This window comes from Lemur catta, chromosome 17 (assembly GCF_020740605.2).
Source record: "Lemur catta isolate mLemCat1 chromosome 17, mLemCat1.pri, whole genome shotgun sequence".
In the NCBI taxonomy this organism is placed as follows: domain Eukaryota; kingdom Metazoa; phylum Chordata; class Mammalia; order Primates; family Lemuridae; genus Lemur; species Lemur catta.
In genome coordinates, this window is record NC_059144.1 from 38,205,386 (window position 1) to 38,222,258 (window position 16,873).

Here is a 16,873-nt window from a genome sequence, read left to right on the forward strand (position 1 = left end):
AAACTAGAGGTCATTCTCAGACTGCACTCTGGTTTTGGTACCAGGATTACTTGAGTCTCAGAGTGAACTAAGAATCATCCCTTTTCCCATTCTTTGGGATAGTTTGTATAAAATTGGGGTTATCTGTTCTTTGTAGGTGTGGAAAGACCTGCCTGTAAAACTTTCAGCATAGGTGTTGCAAAATCTTTTCCAAAGGAGGGAAGGATAGTGAGTGGAGTGCTGATTTTTAACTGCTGATTCAATTTCAATGATGATTCTAGAACCAGCTTTTGAGTCTGTGAACTAATCTATAAAATTAATTTTCATTATTCCTTCCTCCATCTTCCATTGGTTTATTCTGTCTTTTCTAACTTCTTGACATGGACATTTATTACTTTTCAGTCCTTTCTCTTTTCTTGTAGCAAATATTTAAGGTCATAAATTTCCCCCAAGTACTGCTGTACTGTCATTCTATAATCTGCGATGCATAGTATTTTCATTACTGTTCAGTTTTATTTTCTAATGCCCATGTGATCTCTTCTTTGAATTGTGAGCTGGCAGTGTATTTAAATTCCCTAACACATAAGGAGGTTTGAATTATTGATAAATCCTAATTTAGCTGCACTCCATAAGACAATGTTTTGTGTGATATAGGTCAAAGCTTTCAGATTCTTAACTATGATCCAGAAAAATAAATTTTTATGTGTCCCAGGACACAGACACGCACACACTAACATATATATATATATATATATGTGTGTGTGTGTGTGCGTGTGTGTGTATATAGACACATGTAAATAACAATGCTCTCATGAAACAGTATCTCAATCTTAGTATGTATGATGCACTGGTATTTTCTACACATCAAAAAATTTAAAAAGGTTTTTTTACAGTCAACTAAATTGACTTTGAGGCCCACAACAGGTTGGGCTGTAGTTTGAAACACTCTGATTTAGAGTATATATTTGGTGAATTTGGCTAGATTGTGATCAATTTTTATAAATATATGTGTACTTTATGGAGTACAGGGTTCTATAGGTATCCTTAGTTCAAGCTTAATAATCTATAGAATTTTACTAGTTTTTTGCCTGTTTAGTCTAGCAGCTATTGAGAGCTCTTAAATCTCCTACTATGATCATGGACTTGCCGACTTCTCCTTGGAATCTGTTAATTTGTGCTTTATTTGGAAGTCATCTCATTAGGTGAACATAAAATCAGAATTGTTACATCTTCCTGGTAAAGTGCCAGCTATCCTCGCCTCCTCCCCCCCCCAATTATAAGTGACCCTCTTTATCCTAATAACAAATTTTTTTTCATTAAAGTCTAATTTGTCTGATTTTTCAAAGTTTTACAAACTTTTTGGGGGTTAATACCGGCCTGGAATCCTTTTCTGTTCTTTATTTTCAACCTTTCTGTGTTTGTATATTTTAAGTAGAACTCTTAAAAATAGCATATAACTGGATTTTCAGACTAGTGTGGCAATTTGTCTTTTTAACTGGTAGGTTTAGTCCGCCAGCATCTATTGTGATTTCCCACATAATTGATTTATACTCTTATTTTGTGTTTCCTAGTTACAACACTTCTTCTTTGCTTATTTTCCCCCTTTTCCTTTATGGTTTGGAAGTTAAACATTCTACTTCTATTTTTTTATTCCGGTGAGTACCCTTTTAAAAAATTATAATTAAAATGTTTTTTACTCTTACATTTTCCTAACATATATACTTGACCAAATTTCATGAATGCCCCCAGCTACCTCCCCAACAGTAGAACCACTCAGAAGGCCTTAGGTCGGGTGCCCTTCCATCTGACACGAGCCTCTTTTGTCCCTTGCTGCATCCCCCTCCATCACACACATCTGGACTAGTCAGTGTTGTTTTGTTTCAGACTGCTGATACTTGCTTGTTCAAATTACCCAGTGTTGGCCATTTACTTATCACTGCTTCTTGCATCACTTCTTTTAGGGTCTTGCCAAAGCACATCCTTGGTTAGTTCTTTCAGCAAGTATCTCTCCTTGATAAACTTTCTCAGTCCTTATAGCCCCAAGAAATTTCTTTATTTCACCTTTATTCTTCATTAATGGATTAACTGAGTACAGAATTCCATGCTGACAGTTTTCTCTCACTAAAGATATTATTTTATTTGGCTTTGGCACTTTTTTGATGGGAGGAGGATTACTACTGAGAAACATGCTGTCAGTCAATTTGTCATTCCTTTATGTTTTTTTAAATCTCTCCTTACTTTTAAGATCCATTTCTGGGATTCTGAGGATTCAACAAAATATTTTTAGGTATATATTTATTTCATTTTATTTTATTCAGGCTCATTGTACTTTCTGAGTTTGAGGAGTCATGTTTTCCATTAATTTTGAAAAATCCTTGGCTTCTTAGTTCTTTGAACATTGTCTTCCCCAATTCCTTCCTGGTGAAACTCTGAATTAGACCTCAATCTCTTGGGAAAACTTCTCATACATATGCTCCACTCACCAATTCTCTCTTCAGCTGAATCTAACCAGCTCAATAATCAGTACTTTGAGTTATTCTATTTGATTTTTCAAGTGTCTGGCTTTTTTTTTTTTTATGGTGCTATTGTTTTCCTTTTCTGTTTTCCATTGCCTTCTTTTCTACCTTTAATAGTGATTTTGTATTACATCTTTGGTGGGGTTTTATCAGTGGCAATCCTTTACAGGGTGAGCTGTGGGCTTGCCTCTAAAGAGCTATTTTATCTTTGCTTCAACTAGGCCCTCAGGGAAGTAAGCAGCCAAGGACAAATTTTACAAGAGCCATGGCCTCCTGTTACAAATTCTCAGGGAGACTTTGCCTCGCCTGCCTTAGGACAAATTAGATAAACTCTCCGCCATCATCTCCCCTTGCTACTGGGCTGACATTTTTTTTTTGTCTGTCATTTGATTGAGGATGTAACCCTTCATGGGTTCAGGTTTTACATGAGGTGTGAGGGAAGGCTCAGTTCCCACTCCCAACTTCAGACAAAGCCCTGTTCCCCCTGGACATAAAGCCAAAGACCCAAGATGACTTAGACTGACAACACCACACACATCCCGCCATCCCAGGGTCAGCTCACTCCTGGGCCCCAGTCACTCCCCTTACCCTAGGCTTATGGACTCTGGCCATCTCTTTCACTACTGTGTAAGCTCAGCTACTGTTTAAAAAAAAAAAATGCTTATTAGCCATCTAACATTTCCAGTTGTTTGGAGAAGTGGATTCCAGATCATCTGCTTTAAAAATTTTAACAGTAATCTCTAATTTTTTTTTAAGCTAGAGAAACTAAGAGAAAATTCAGTAACTAAAAGATTCTGAAAAAATTTATTTCATGTTCTAAGAGGATGGATATAACTGACTTCCTACTTTTAAAAAAATACAATGCTACTCATTTCAAAGAAGAGTTGAAACACTAAAAATAGAAATGTATTCTATTATAAGCTTTTGCTTATTCACCAGCCATTTTAGACTCAATTTCTATGCCTGAGGAAAAAAAAAATAAAGAATTGACATGTTTTGGTGTTTCTCCAAAATAATAGTCTTTGGAGAAGTAAGTACTTAAATAGACCTAAATCTTCTGAGAGCTTACAAGAAGCCTACTGGCTTCACCTTATTAATGAACACACATGCCTACAAGGTGAGAATCAAGAATCTACTTCTCAGAATGAACGTAACAGTTAAGATATGCTTGCCCACAACAGAGTTCTTACTACAGTAGACAGTCATCTCCCAGAAAGCAGGGATCAATCTAATCGGCATTGTACCCACTCAAACCTCAGCACATCAACAGTAAGTGATGAATGAAGGGTCTACTAAATATCCTATTAAGACAGTACCTGCTAACTTATATGGTTATAAGAACCAAATCTAAACAGAATAACACAAGTATCCTGATGGAGGAAATAACACACATCATGGAGTTTTACACATTTTTGGAAAAGAGTTATTTCTTGGTTTTTCATTGTTTTCATACTCCTGAAAACGGTATCTCTCTTAAGTTTCATTTTTTGTTGTTGCTGGTGTATAGAAATGTGATTGATTCCAGTAGGGTGATTTTTTCTCTCAGCAACTTGCCTAATTCTAGTAACATATCTGTTGATTTTTTTTCAATTTCTACATATATAAGCCTATGAATCACAGTTTTTTTCCTTTCTTCCCAATCTTCATGTCTACTGCTTAATTTTCTTGAATTTTTGCACAGGGCAGGACCTCCAACACAGTGCTAAAGAGAAGAAATGACAATAGGCATCCTGTTTTCCTGATATTAAAGGGAAACACTTAGGTGTCTCACTGTTTAGTGTGATGTTTGCTATAGGCTTTTTATAGGCATGCTTTATCAGGTTAAAGAAGTTGCTTTTTATTCCTGGTTTGCATGAATAGATGGTAAATTTTATCAAATACTTACTCTGTATCTATTAAGATAATCACACTATTTGACTGTAATCTATTAATGTGGAAAGTGAATATAAACTTATTTTTAAACATTAGTGTTTGCACTCCTAGGATAAATATGATTTAGTCATTATACATACTGCTGGATTTGGTTTATATTTTCAAGTATGAGATATGACTGATAATTTTCTTTACTCCTACCATTCTTGTCAGGTTTTGTAACAAGGTTGGCTGGCACCAAAATGAGTAGTGTAGTATTTCTTTTTCTTTTAAGAGTTTGAGAACAATTGGGATTCTTATTTTTTAAATGTTCTGTAAAGCTAACCAGTGAAGCCATCTGGGCCTAGTAATTTCTTTGTGAGAAGACTTGATCATGGATCTAATTTCTTTTAATAATTATAGAACTATGTAGATCTTCTATCTCTTCTTGGTTCAGTTTGATAAATTATATTTTTCTAGGATATTGTTAATGTTGTCAGAACTTGTAAGATTTTCACCATGTTGAGACACAGAAATTGTCTATTTATGATGTGTGGCATAGTCCCCCTTCTCAATCTATTAAATATTTTTAATAAACATCAATAGCATTAATTATTTAAATTTAATTTCTTTTCACTTATCACAAGTTCTTCATAATAACCATTTTTCTTTTTCATGTCTACAACAACCATAGTGAAGCTCCATTTTACATTCTTGATATTAGTTATTTGTGCCTTTTTCTTAATCAATTTTGCTTGAGATTTGTCAACACTATCTTTTCTAAGAATGAAATTTTGGCTTTGTTGAGCTTCTCTACTGCATATTTGTCTTCTGTTGCATTAATTCTTTCTCATTGTTCTTCCTTCTAATTGATTTAGGTTTATTTTGCCTTTTGTAATGTCTTAAGATAGATGCTTAGCTCATTAATTTCCATGTTTTCTTCTTTTTAAATGTATTTAAAGTTATAAATTTCCCTGTAAACAATATTTTAGCTACATCCTACAAATTTTGATATGTAGTATTTTATCATTCATTTTGAAACATCTTTTATTTTCCATTATTTTTTGACCTACAAATACTAGAAGCATTTTTAAATTCCCAAATGCATAGAGATTTTCTACTTATGTTTTTATAAATATTTCTAGTTTAACCGAATTGTGGTCTACCTGCCTGCATAATTTCAATCCTTTAATATTTGTTGAGACTTATTTTAAGGCCACGGATACAGCCAGTCTGAATATTTTGAAGTATGCACTAGTTGGCTGCAGTGTTTTATTTATATGTAGTTATACACAGACCACATTCCTTATTTTGTTCAAAACTTCTAATCCTTATTGATTTTTGTCTGCTTAGCTGTCAATTACTGGCAAGATGCACTCAAATTCTCTACTGTAATTACAGACTTGACCATTTCTTGTAAGTTCTGTCAAATTTTGCTTTATATATTGAGATTATGTTGATACACCTGAAGTAAAAAACGCTAAATCTTCAAATTGAATTCAATTTTTATCATTATGAAGTGACCCTCTCTCTATAATGCTTTTTGGGTCTTAAGTTCTCTTTTATATACATTAATACAAGACCTGTTTTCTTTTAATATTACTTCTATAGTGTATCTTCTAGTCTTTTACTTTTACCTTGTCTCTTGTAAACAGTACAAGAGTTGGAGTTTTAATATCCAGAATGATATCTTTATGTTTTAACTGGAGTATTTAGTCAATTTACATTTAAGATGAATGCTGATATATTTGAGCTTGAATTCATAATCTTGTTTTGTGCTGTTTTCCCACTTGTCCTGGGTTTTTTTTGTTTTTTTTTTTTTTTGTCTCTTTTCTCATCTCTTTTTGGATTATTTAAAATCGTTCCATTTCCCCTGTCTACTATTACTACAGAAGTAATTCGATGTTTCTATTCTTTACTTCTTTTAAAAAACAATACATGCCGAGCACAAAATTCCAAGTTAAACAAAATCTTTACCCTCTCCACTAAATTCCATTACCCCTTCCAACTTAGATGTTATTGTTTTCATATATTTAATCTTAACCTTTTTTTCCAGCATCCCCAACATTATTATTCTACATTTGTTTAGAGTTGTCTGAGTATTTACCACCTTTTTTACTCTTCATTGGTTGTTAGTTACATCTTACTTTTTCCACTTGGCATCACCTTCCTTCCAAGAATAGCCTTGAGAATTTCCTTTAGTGAAGATCTGTCAGTAGCTGTCTTGGTTTAGTCTTAAAAAATGATCTTCTTTTCACACTTACTATTTAATTTTTCCCTCTAGTTGCTATATCACTAAACTGTCTACAAGTGGATTTATTTTTATTTACCCTGCCTGGGCTTTTGTTTTTGTTGTTAGGTGGGCATCTTATCCATTCTATAAAATCATTAGGCATTAGCTCTTCAAATACTGGCTCTGTCCTCACTTTTCTCCTGGAACCCCAATCAGTCACACCTCTCAGTCTACTCTCCCTGATTCTTAATTGGTCTTACAAATTATACCTCTATTTGGTTCTCTAAGATGAATTGTGTATATTTTTTCTTCTGCTCCATCTTCCAGTTCATTTATTAGCTTCAGTTGTATCTAATCTGCTGGTAAACCCATCTGTTGGACTTTTATCACAATTATTGAACTTTTCATGTCTATAAGTTGTACGTGGTTCCTTTTTCAAGTGTGCTAGGTCATTTTATAGTTTCCTGTTCCTTGTAGATATTTTCAATCTTGCCTTTTACTTTAAGTATAGCAAGGCATTAAAAATATGTGTCAACAACTCCATTACCTTATGTTTTCACAGATCTGTTCTTGCTGGGCCCCATTCACGGTGCTTTGCATCCTCTGTGTTTAGTTATTTGTAACTACGGACTGCTACCTTTCCTTTGATAATTACAACTGGAGACTCACTGAGCCTAGGATAAAGGTGCAATCCTTCAAAGACCTGTTTGCTCGTGGCCTGGTCCAGAGCACTGTCCGTCCAGGTCAACTCTAAAATAAAGAATCTTAAATAAAATCAGCTTGAGAGTTTCCCACCACTCAGGTCATCTGCATGCAGGACAACTTGTGAAACCCACTTGTCAGAATGTGCCCTCTCACTCACCCTGCTTCTAGGGTGGGAAGTGTGCTTACCCTGAAGGTGTTGTAGCCTTTTGGGATTCCAACTCTGTGGGAGCAGGTCTCCCATCATGCTGCCCACTTTCATCTCTGCCCCTTGTGCCTGGAGATGCCATCCAAACTTAAGAGTTTGCCCTGTTTGCTAAAGGCCCTCAGGGTGGTGCTTATCTTCCTGGCTTACTCATTTCACCATCTTCCTCAGTACACTGCAGAACATGCAATGCTTTTCAGAAGGTATTTATTTATCTGTTATCTAGCACCTGCCCAGCCCATCCCCAAGTCAGAAGACTGGTCCAGACAACCCAGTCTATCCTATCACCAGAAACTCGGTGTCCCCTCCCATCTTTAAGCTAACTGATATTCGGCATTGTTGCCACTCACAGCCAAACCAAATCCCAGCCAACCAAGCTCTTAAAAGAAAAGCAAGAGCACTGCTGCTATGGGACAAGAGGGCTGGTTGTGCCAGGGAGACTACTTCCAACGTCGGTACTTTTACTACCGGGTGGGGGAGGGGAAGGAAGAGCTCCTGCAGGAATATCTCCCCCCCCCCACCACCGACCCCTACAGGTGGACGGATTTTCTAATTAGAAATGTGTGGGCCAAAGCTAAATGAGGACTGATACCCAACTGTTGGTTCCTTTGTTTTTAAGAAATTCACTTCAGGAGGGAGCAATTCTGATGAAGAACTCAACCTCAAGATCAGGTCTCTGCTGAACTTCCCTCATTCAACTCCTGTGAGAAAAGCTGCCTCTCTACTCCAATTTGTATTAAGAAATAGCATTTGCTCATTAGCAATAAAATCTGACCCTTTCTCACAATCCTTCTGCAAACGTCCTCCTATGGTTAACAAATTCTGCTGGCCAAATATCCCATCTCTATGACAAAAGATAACTTTAGCATGAGAGAGTTATTTCTTACTATTAATGGTAACTCAAACTTCATTTTGGTTCATTTTTAAAGTCATTTTACAATATATACCAAGCTCTCATATATTGCTGGTTGGCGTATAAATCCGTATAAGCACTTTGGAAAAAAGCCTGGCACTTCTTTGAAAGCTGAGCATATCCCTCCTTAGGGTCCTACAATTCCACTCCTAGGTGCAGACCCAATGGAAATGTGTGCATGCACTCAGCAGAAGTCAGAGGCAAGACTGCTCACGGCAGTATTACAGGCCCAAACTGAAAAGTATCCAAGTACCCACCTACAGTAAAATGGATAAACTGATACATTCACATGCTGGGATATTACACAATGAGAATGAATGAATGAAATACAACTATCCCAACAACCTGGATGAATCTTACAAGGTTGAACAAAAGACACAAAAGAGCATAGGCCACATGATTCCACTTACACCAAGTTCAAACACAGGCAAAATGAATCCACAGTGTTAGAAACAGGAGAGCAAGGCACCCTTGCGGCTGAGCAACAACTGGACAGGATACAAGAGGAGCTTGGGGAGGTCCCGAATAATCTATTTCTTGATCTGCTGGGTGTTTAGTTTGCGAATATTTAATGAACTGTAGACTCACAATAGTGCATTTTTCTGTACATATTTTACTTTAGTAAAGAGTTAAAAATATGCGTGTCATCTTTGCTGGGAAAATGTCCCCCACGGATCCTGATGGAGGAGCATCTTTAAGGCCTAAGGACTCTGTTACAGAGCACTGTTACTACACCACCTCCTAGCTCTCTCACATGCACACATTGCTCCCTCCAAAGAAAGGAATTAACACCTCCCCACAAGACAGGGCAGTGACTCAGCGGGACTCACAGACCTTCACTGTCCTGTGGCCATACCCACTGTGCTGTCCCCCTCAGTCTTCTAAAAAATCAGACTGTCCAGAATAAGGCTCGGGAACTTCCAACTTCAGAGGGAAGCAACTTAAGATGGAAAGAGTAGCTGGGCTTCACAGCAGTGGCTAAAGTTGACCTTTTAAAACACCCTTATCAATAATAAGACTTTTCATTAAAGGTTTCAATAATTCATTTATTCTTTAACATTGACTCCTTACTTCCCTCAATCACTGTGATTACTATTAAATTCTGAAAATTAACACTTTTCTTTCTAATTACTACAAATATTTACCAAGGAAATAAAAATGTACTCAACAGAACTAAAGCTACATCTAATTCCTATTTAGAATCAGTCTTAATTGAAAACAAAATTGGTTTAATACAGTTCAGTTGCAGATTTTAATCACTGAATGAGAAGTTCCAGAAGAACATATCACTTGGGTATAAACAACGGTCGTTCACCTTTTCATGTAAAATGACTAGGTCAGATGTTCCCATTAGAAAGGGCTTGGGAGTCTACAATCAACTCTTCCTTTCTTTGCCTAAAATCAAAAGGAGGAGAGAAAAGGACAAACGAAGGACAGAGGCTGGCCCTGGAATGGACCCAGAACTGACTCTTCCCAACCAGTCCAGCCTGCCTCAGCCATCGCCCCTCTGCTCCAGCCGACTTCCATGCAAAATTCCTGAGAGGAAAGGACACCACCACGAGGTGAGGCTGGACAGTAACCTTAATCTCTCCTCTTACTCCTTAGTCTGGTGAAGTCTGACCAAGAGGAAAGAAAATGTAATGCCAACTACAAAAAGAATTCTCCCACCTGCCACTTAGGAACACTTTTGCTCACTAAACACAAAATCCACTTCTTTTCAGAGCAAGCCAGCACATTGTTCAAACTCAAAATAACGTTTTATTTCCTGGTGAGTGTGTCATCACTGATACGCTCAGTTACTCTGCAAGCCCCACCTAACGCCCATCAGTTACACAGGGAAATAAAGGATGCTCGTGGCCAAGTCTCCTCCCCGGTACTGATACGAACACCTGGGAAGGGCCTGTCTGTCGAGGTGCTGTGGATGATGGGCTGTGGAGAAATAGGTAGCCCTGAGATCAGTATAACCAGCTGGAGATTTGGGGCCCTGAGGAGAGAGCCAACACCCAAGCCTTCCCCTAAGGCTCACTTTCAACCCTTGCCCTCTGCTGCCAGAGCAGGGATTGTCCGCATCTGACAGCACCCCTCTGCACGTGACTGTCAATTTCTTAACTGGGGCCAGGCTGGAGGCAATCCAAAAATCACTTGCATTTGGCTCTGGAATATGTTTTTCTGTTTATATGTGATACTCTAGGAATCTGGACTACTTCAGGCTAAATAATATACTCACAAAACATAAGTGCTAGTAAATTATCTCCATTAGTTCAGCAAGAGTGGGGCATGTACTGTGTGCCAGTCACTGTTCTCCATAATGGGGAAACAAAATATATACATCCCTGCATCAGTAGAGCTTACGCTCCAGTGGGGAAGATGACAAAGTCAGTCAAATATGGGGCATGCCAGGTGATGATGACAAGAAAGCGATGTAGAGAAGTGGGACAGGGACTGGAGATGGAGGAGTGTCAGAGGCTGTCCCTTCAAAGAGGGTGGTCAACAGACCTGAAGGAGGTGGGGCGCTAGTCATGTGGCCATCTAAGGAAATGCTCCCCCAGTAAAGGCCAAAGCAGGTGCTAAGGCCCTGATGCAGGAGCATGTCTGAGGAACAGAGAGGAGACCAATGTGGCTGGAGCAGAGGACCAGGAGATGGTAGAAGTGAAGCCAGAGCAAAAGTGGGGCCCTCGGAGGCCACTGGAGACCTTGACCAAGCAGGGTCTTAAACAGAGGAGTGACATGATCTACTGTGGAATGAGAGCACAAGCAAGGAGGACGGTGAAATAACCCAGGCAAGGAGTGAGAGTAGTATGGACCAGGGTGGTACCAGTGGAGGTGGTGAGAACAGTCAGACCCCAGCTCTGTTTAGAAGGTAGAGCTGATGGAATTTGCTATGTCCAGGCCACAGGTATGAGAGAGCGAGGAGTTAAGGATAAACCAGGTTTGTGGCCTGAAAGATGGAGCTAGCTGGCCTAGTTTCACTTTACATGAGGAGAAAACTGAAGCCCAGGGAGGAAAAAAATAATGTCCAAAGCCACACCTCCTATTTCTGGGATTGGAACCCCCAACCAGTGCTTCTGCCACTGTCCCGGGCTATGCCTCAGTGGGAGACGCCGGTGACCAGTCCAGTAGCACCCAGATGCCCTCCAGACCCCTCAGGGATTGCCAATACCCAGCACATCATGTAAATTAGGGTAGGATGCTGTGAACGACAGCACAGGCCCTGCCCAGAGAGGGCAACCACAGTCCACAAGAACTGATGTGGCCAGAAATTCCCGTTTTTCCCAAGAGAACCCACAAATCTAGATTTTTAATGAAAAAAATTCTCCATTTTTAAAAGGTGGCTCAATTATTTAATAACATGGGGCTAGCCAAACAAATCTCCATGTGTAGGCCAAGTTCAGTTCTTGTAGGGTACCACTTTTGAGCTTGTCTCAAGACAGCCTAACACAGACCTTGTTTACTTATACCCTGCCCAGGGTTAGTGTACAGAATTAAAGGCTTGAATTCAAGATGGTCTTTTATTCCAACTTTTAAGACAGCAGATGATATTCATTATCACTATAAATAGCTGATAATTTCCAGCAGCTCAGTGGGCCTCCTTTCTAACCAAAAAGAGATCAAGCAGCCGTCTACCATTCTGGTTCTTCATTTAAACTTTGGTTTTATGTTATTCTACACACAGTACTAATACTAAGATAAGCCCATGAGTACAACTAAGAATTCAAAAATTCTTCTCAAATACTACCCAATGATCTCTTCAAAGTTATATGGAGTATAAATTGTCACTTGCCTAAAAAACAATTTATGCCAGCCAAGTATATTGGAACTCCAGTATTTTTTAACTTGCAAGGTTTGGGGACTGGGCAGGTATTCTAGTCTTGTCAAAATAATCTAATTTAGAAATTACAGAGCGTTTTTTATAAATTAAAGTTGCTGCCCACTGCTAGACAGGTAGGAGATACATGTTACTTAAGGCACATAAAAGGAAACACAGATGTGTCTGGTTTTTAGATTCGAAAGTCTGGTTGCCTATTTCAGGAGAATCAGTCTTCCCAAGAAGATAGTCTCCTAGGAGGCCCCTGAGTTAATTTTCTATAACACTAAGTGGCCCCCCCTTGTCCAGGCCCTCTCACTTAGAATTAAATATTTACGTTCCTTACAAGCCATATGCTTTCTACCTAGTATCTACTTATTTTCAATATTGTGGTACATCTGACCATTTTGATGCTGTGGGTATTGGGTTTAAATCCTCCTGGGCAGGTTCACTATCTGTGCTACCCCAACCCCTTCTTCTTGGAATGCAGCTTATAATATACACAAAGAGTTGGGACTAATGATTTCTAAAGGTAGTTATCTTATTAGGTTGAAATGTATTAACTGCAACTAGTCAACTGTCTTTGACCTGAAGAATAGGCAATTTTTTATGGTGCAATATAATATTTCCACATAATCAAGAGGAAAATAAACTCGAATGTTAGAGAATACCAATTACTTCTTCTAGACCAGTGCTATCCAACAAAACATTCTATGATGATGGAAATGATCTAAATCCATACTGACCAATGTGTGACTACTGAGTACTTATAAATGTGGCTAATGTGACTACGAAACTGGATTTTTTATTTTACTTAATTTTAATTGTTTAAGCTACATGTGGCTACTATATTGGACACAATTCTAGACAATGGCTTCTTCAGACAAGAACTTGGTCTCTCATTTGTATTTACAGCGTTTCGAGGCCCAGCACACAAGAAGACACCAGATGAAAAAAAACAAAACAAAAAATACCTTCTCGCATTGCCACATTTTCAAATGACTCCCTACCTTCCTGCCACTGAAGCTTTAATTTTGATCTTCTAGTTCTATATCCTCCCTCAGAAGATATGGAACCAAGGAAGATGGAGTTATAAGGACTAGAAGGTGAACAGACAGCTAAGCCCACGCTGCTTAGCAGCTGGGCAATAGGAACTGTTCTGACAAAAACCTGACTTGCTGGGCCTCCACACTGTCATTCACTGAATGGGTGACAACCATACCTACACTATAAAATGGCGTTGTCATGATGCCTAAATGTATGTCAAAGTTATGGAATCTGATTCTAAAAGGTAAGCCTTAAAAATTAAGTTGAGCTCAGCTTCATTTATCCAATGAGATAGCTGGATAACTATTGAGAATATTTTAGCAGGTATGGTTGTCTACCTCATTTAATCAATATTTGTTATGTCATAGGCCAGGCCTATCATTGTAGGCCCATGATGTACAGATGGATAGCACAGTCCCTGCCATCATAATTCTGACTATTTTTTCCCTCCTGAAACAAGATTATAACAAAGAAAAATCTGATGTCTCAAAAGAACTGCTGACTCTCTGCTTATGTGCCATTCATTTATTAGTTAAATTCCCAGGGGTAAAAGAACAAGTAAGAAGAGTCTGGGGTCCTGACACTTTCAAAAGGTGTCCCTGCTACATAATAAACCAATATTCCAATTCAATCATTTGCATTCAACCATTTAAACTGAGTTTGGCACTATATAATTATTGCAGCCAGTTGAGTTAGGGCTCATTTCAGCAAAGAACATAATTGCTCAAATGTGACTTGATTTAGGATTTATTTAAAACTCTCCCATCACCAAAAAATATTCACATGCCATGGTACCACTATAACTTCTTAATATCTCTGTACATGTTCAGAAGCTGATTCCTAAGTATGAAAGAAAAGAGTTCAGTTATAACATAGTGCCTACAGCTCTATCCACTGGAAACCCTCTGCTTCCAAACCCCAGGATACCTTTCTTGTCCCCCTGCCCCCTAAACTTAGCCTCCTCCAGGCCTCAACCTGCCCAGCAGCCCTGCAAGCCAGCTTTGCAGTGCTCCACGTAAAGGGAGAAGCTAACCTACTAGGAGGTCTGCCCCCGCCTTTGCTTAGAGAGGGAAATGGCATCTCCGGACCTCAGAACCGGAAGCTTCTTTCTGGAAGGGAAATAGGTTGGCAGACCATAGTGGGACTGACCTTTGGAAAGTTCGTAAAGAAATTAAGACATCAACACAATAAGCAACATGCTGCAGGATCACCCAGATTTCTTTGGGTGTCAGATTAACAGGAAGTTAAGGCAAACAAGGAATGTAAGGAGGTAGGCAGAGACAGCAGAGAATGCTCCCAGACTGTATAGGATAGGGCTGGTGTAAAATTTGCAGTTGTTCTTCCTGGGAGTGCTGGACAGAAGACCTGGGTCTCTGTGGAGAACCAGTTCTAAAGAGATATCTAGCCTGGTATGTGAGGCCCTATTGGACCTATTTCCCCCAAATTCCAGAAAATGCCGTTCAGATGGCCCATACCCCGAAGGTTCTAGCAAGCTCAGTGAATAGATGAGCAAATAGTAACATGGGAGGCTCCCCAGAGCCTTCAAAGTTTCATTTCCTTGGTGCTTCCCAGTCTCTTCTGACCTCTGACCTCCCGAAGTTATTGCCAAATTGCCTTCTGTTTGTACAAGTTCCCAGCACTTCCCTGCGTGGCTCCCCCGACCCCATCGTGTGTGGGTGGTACTATCTGCAGGCTACAGACAAGGAAACCGGGGTTTAGAGGGGCTAAAGGACCTGAGAGGTGAGGTGGGCCAGTAAGCGTGCCCTAGGGTCTGGAATCCCGGCTCTGCGACGTCTGTAGCCCAGCACCGGCCACAGGCGACCTGAGCCAGGGCCCAGCTTCCTCCATGTCCCGCACGCCCCCGAAAAAATGCATCCCAAGGGGGACGACGGCCAAGGCTTGTGGATACTTCCTACATGTGCTGCGTCTCCACAGGTTTTCTCTCAAGTAGAAGACATCAGAAGCCCCGATTTTCAGACGAGGAAATGGAGACCCCCAACGAAACAACTTGGTGGGGTCACCCTCAACGGTGCCAGAACACTATACACGGCCAAAACTTGTGATTTATAATCCGGGGAGAGGTCCTCAGCATCCTTGATGCCCCTCTGGAACCGCGGGCCCCAGCCGCCCTCCCCTACCCAGGGCGCAGCCAGGGAGCCTGGAGGGCCGTGGCGGCTGCCAGGCCGGGCGCCAGCGCACTTGGCCGTCCGGGCCGGAGGTGTCCGCTTCCGCCCGGGCCTGGCACTGCCGGCCCATTCATCGTGGCTGCGGGCGGGGCGGACCGGGCAGGGCCCGGGGTGCCCCTGTCCCCAGCCAGGCGCCCTCGCGCAGGGTTCCGCGCGACCCCGCCGGGGAAACGGTGCCTCCGGCCCCGCCGCCAGGGGGAGCAGGGAGCCGCCTCCCGCACTCCGGGAAGTTGCCACCGCGGCCGACCGGACGCCCGTGGCCTGGACAGCCCCCCCGGATCCCCACACCGAGAGCCCCGCGGCCCCGGCTCGCCCCATCGGAGGCCGCCCCAACCTCCTGAAGCGCCACCAGGCTGCGGCCGGCAGGCGGGCGCGCTGGGCCCGCGGGCCCCCCATTCAATCCCGCCCTTCTCCCCCCGGCCGGCCTCCGCCGCCTTCCGCTCGCCCCCCCACCCCTCCGGCCCGGACTCCAGCCCGGCAACGTCATCCGGTGGCTGCCCGAAACTTAACCCCTTCCTCCGCCAGCTGTGCGCCGCCCCGCGCCGCCGCCAACTTTCTTCGCCCAACTTCGGAGCGCGCCGGCCGGCCCGACGGCCCGGCGCGGGGGAGGGGTCGCCACGTCGCGCCTCGGGACCGCCTCAGGTCCCACACGGTGAGGGACGTGGTGTCCACGCCGCTGGGCGCGCACGGCCGACGCCCCTGCAGGGGGGTCGCCCAACAACCCCCCTAAGCCCGACCCCGAAGGTCCGTGGCCGCGGCGACGGCGGGCGGCGGGCGGGCCGGCGCCGCCGGGGGAGGGGCAGCCAAGGAGACGTGTCACTCTCGGTGCGGCGGGCCCAGGTCCCCCAATCGCCCGGCCCGCGCGCCGCCGCCGCTGCAGGGCCCGGCCAAGTTTTTTACCTGCAGCCGGAGACGCGAGAGGGAGAGCGAGAGGGCTGGAGCCGCCGCCTTCGCCGCCGCCGCGGAACCGTGAGAGAGGAGCCGGCCGAGCCTCCACTGAGAAGCAGTTCCCGAGCAGATGCAGGCACCGCGACCCCGACGCCGTCCGCCCCGTCTGCCGTCCGCTCCGGCCGCTCGCTGGCTGCGTGCGCGCGTGTGGAGTCGTGGCACTTTCTGCCTCCGAGCTGGCGAACGGCCCCCTCCGCCGGGATCGCCGCCTCCTGCCTTCCCCACCCGGGCCAGCCGTTCATCTAGCCGCCTCTCCCCATTGGTCCTCGCCCCGCCACTCTACCGGTCGCTGGCCATTCGGGACGCGGGCAGCCGAGCCGCGGCGGCAGCCATTGGGTCGAAAGGAGGGTCTCCACCTCGGCCAATGGGAGAGGGGAGGAGCTGCGGGGAGCCGTGGGGGGCGGGTCCTGGGAGGGGCGGGACCAAGCGGCGCGGCGCTCGGCTCGGCGCGGGGGCGGGACAGGGCAGGAACGCCCCGCCCACGGAGG

At 42.7% G+C, this 16,873-nt stretch overlaps 1 protein-coding gene across 5 annotated transcripts in view; it reads right to left on the bottom strand.

The window, feature by feature from the left end:
- RRBP1 (ribosome binding protein 1) overlaps nt 1–16,599 on the bottom strand; it is a 69,798-nt gene extending 53,199 nt beyond the window's left edge. For all 5 annotated transcript variants that reach the window (XM_045528888.1, XM_045528887.1, XM_045528889.1 and 2 more), the window contains exon 1: nt 16,338–16,599. The gene's annotated coding sequence lies outside the window, so the exon portion shown is untranslated. The remainder of the gene's footprint in view (nt 1–16,337) is intronic.
- Nucleotides 16,600–16,873: the final 274 nt, after the last annotated feature.